We start from the raw sequence: 3,741 nt of genomic DNA on the forward strand, positions 1-3,741 counted from the left end.
CTCTGTGCTGTTTATGGTTGAGAGGTTGTCACACAAGCTAGTCTGTCAGCAGAGAGGTTTGACCTGAGACATCCTTGTCACACCCAGGGCAGGGAATTAGCAGTAATTATTGGCAGGACAAATGAAAAAACCCTTCACCAATATAATTCCTAATTATCCTACTAATACTATACTAATGATCTTCTAACTTCTCAAAAGAGTCTGTTTTTAGAAAGTTTTAAAACATCCCATGCCTCTCACAGTTGGGAGGCTGTAAACAATCACATGCGGCCGGATGCGCCTGATCAGGCAGGCCAGAGAAACTTCAGAGTTTGTAAGTTGAAACACTCTTATCACGCCCAGGAATTTTTATTAACTGGAGCTGCAAGTTAACTCCTTCTCTGAGAGAAATGGTTATGGGGGAGAGCTCCCCGTAAAGTACTCTGGTTTTGGGGTAGATGCTCAGAAACAGGAGGTTTCCTGAGGCTTGATCACGCCTTTGCATATGCCAAGCATCCTCCTCATGACCTTTGCCATGGGCGGAGTTCCTCACGCTGGCTCCCAACAACTTACGGTGCTTTAAGCTATGTGAAGATTTAAAGCACATGAAAATGCAAAATATGGAGGGGATAATAACTAATTTAAAGGGCTGATAACCAATCTTAAGGGAGATCAACCCTCAATATTCACTGAAGGATTGATGCTGAAGTTGAAGCCTCAGTATTTTGGTCATCTGATGCCAACAGATGACTCATTGGAAAAGTCCCTCATGCTGGGAAAGATTGAGGGCAGAAGAAGAGGGCATCAGAGGATGAGATGGCTGGATGGCACCACCAATGCAATGAACATGAACTTGTTCAAACTCTGGGAGATGATAAGGGCCAGGGAGGCCTGACGTGCTGCAGTCCATGGGGTTGCAAAGAGTCAGGCATGACTGGGTGACTGAATAACAGCAATAATAACCAATTATTAACATTCTGACTTTTCTAGGCTCTTTTTCTAGAGCTAAATGCTGGGTAAGTTTCAACCTGTTGATGTTTATAGTTTTACCAGATGTTTTACCATGGATAATATAATTATCCATGTTTTCCATTTTTAATATCTGTTTCTTTACTGTCCATTGCCTAATCACTAAGCCGATGCTACATTGCAAAATATTTCGTAAAGAAAGTGTCCCATGTCAAATTACTTATGTCTTTATTAATTAAAATAATACCGAATGCTATAAAATTAACAAATAGCACAAAACAAAATTTTGATTTAGGTGACTGAAGATTGTGTTTTGCCAAGTAACACCCAATACAAATATTTTTTGATAATTTGCCTCACTGTAAGTAGTTCAGGATCTTGGGTTCCTTCTGTCTTCTGTTTTCACCATCCTTAGGACCTCCACAGTCCTCTGCATTTAGTTGGTAAATAAAAAAAGAGAGTGTAAACAAAGTGGGGCTGTTTCTCAGTCTGAGGTGACATCACTTTGACTCACATTATATTGATGTTGCTGCCTAATGGTGGCAGTTAGAGGTTGGATAGGGAGGCTTCCCACAGAAACTCTCATATCAGTGAAGAGAGGTCAGATTTTTTTTTTGTACTGTTAATCAGTACTGTCACAGAAGCTTTTCTGAATGAATAAACTCAGTTCAGTTCAGTTCAGTCACTCAGTTTTGTCTAACTCTTTGCAACCCCATGGACTGCAGCACACCAGGCTTTCCTGTCCATCACCAACTCCCAGAGCTTGCTCAAAATCATGTTTATTGAGTGAGTGAGGCCATCCAGCCATCTCATCCTCTGTTGTCCCCTTCTCCTCCTGCCTTCAATCTTTCCAGCATCAAGGTATTTTCCAAGAAGTAGTTCTTTGCATCAGGTGGTCAAAGTATCGGAGTTTCAGCTTCAGCGTCAGTCCTTCCAATGAGTATTCAGGTATGATTTTGTTTAGGATGGATTGGTTGGATCTCCTTGCAGTCAAAGGGACTCTCAAAGATCTTGTCTTCTCCAACACCACAGTTCAAAAGCATCAATTCTTCAGTGCTCAGCTTTCTTTATAGTTCAACTCTCACATCAATACATGACTACTGGAAAAGCCATAGCTTTGACTAGATGGATCTTTGTTGGCAAAGTGATGTCTCTGCTTTTTAATATGCTGTCTAGGTTGTTCATAGCTTTCCTTCCAAGGAGTAAGTGTCTTTTAATTTCATGGCTGCAATCACTATCTTTAGTGATTTTGGAGCCCCCAAAATAAAGTCTGACACTGTTTCCACTGTTTCCCCATCTATTTGCCATGAAGTGATGGGACCAGATGCCATGATCTTAGTTTTCTGAATGTTGAGCTTTAAGCCAACTTTTTCACTCTCCCCTTTCACATTCATCAAGAGGCTCTTTAGTTCTTCTTCACTTTCTGCCATAAGGATGGTGTCATCTGCAAATCTAAGGTTATTGATATTTCTCCTGGCAATCTTGATTCCAGCTTGTGCTTCCCAAGAAAAAGAAATGCAAAAAAAGCAAAATGGCTTTATGAGGAGGCCTTACAAATAGCTGTGAAAAGAAGAGAACTGAAAAGCAAAGGAGAAAAGGAAAGATATACCCATTTGAATGTAGAGTTCTGAAGAATAGCAAGGAGAGATAAGAAAGCCTTCCTCAGTGATCAATGCAAAGAAATAGAGGAAAACAATAGAATGGAAAAGACTAGAGATCTCTTCAAGAAAATTAGAGATACAAAGAGAACATTTTATCAAAGATGGCCTCAATAAAGGGCAGAAATGGTATGGACCTAACAGAAGCAGAAGATATTAAGAAGAGGTGGCAAGAATACACAGAACTGTACAAAAAAGATCTTCACGACCCATATAATCACAATGGTGTGATCACTCACACTCACCTAGAGCAAGACATCCTGGAATGTGAAGTCAAGTGGTCCTTAGAAAGCATCACTACAAACAAAGCTAGTGGAGGCGATGGAATTCCAGTGGAGCTATTTCAAATCCTGAAAGATGATGCTGTGAAAGTGCTGCACTCAATATGCTAGCAAATTTGGAAAACTCAGCAGTGCCCACAGGACTGGAAAAGGTCAGTTTTCATTCCAATCCCAAAGAAAGGCAATGCCAAATAATGCTCAAACTACTGCACAATTGCACTCATCTCACACGCTCGCAAAGTAATGCTCAAAATTCTCCAAGCCAGGCTTCAGCAATATGTGAACTGAGAACTTCCAGATGTTCAAGTTGGTTTTAGAAAAGGCAGAGGAACCAGAGATCAAATTGCCAACATCCGCTGGATCATCAAAACAGCAAGAGATTTCCAGAAAAACATCTATTTCTGCTTTATTGACTATGCCAAAGCTTTTGACTGTGTGGATCACAATAAACTGTGGAAAATTCTGAAGGAGATGGGAATACCAGAGCACCTGACCTGACTCTTGAGAAACCTCTATGAAGGTTAGGAAGCAAGAGTTAGAACTGGACATGGAACAACAGACTGGTTCCAAATAGGAAAAGGAGTACGTCAAGGCTGTATATTGTCACCCTGCTTATTTAACTTATATGCAGAGTACATCATGAGAAACCCAGGGCTGGAAGAAGCACAAGTTGGAATCAAGATTGCCAGGAGAATAACTTTATACCCACATTCAAATTTAAATAGACTTGATGAGGTATCCATTGTGTAAAAACTTTCAATTAAATCACTTATCTAGGAGTATGTATCATTGTTATACACAAAAGTTGAAAACAATCATGCAAGCACTCTATTATATGATACATATGTTGAAAA

Source organism: Capricornis sumatraensis, chromosome 13 (genome assembly GCF_032405125.1).
Source record: "Capricornis sumatraensis isolate serow.1 chromosome 13, serow.2, whole genome shotgun sequence".
Lineage (NCBI taxonomy): Eukaryota > Metazoa > Chordata > Mammalia > Artiodactyla > Bovidae > Capricornis > Capricornis sumatraensis.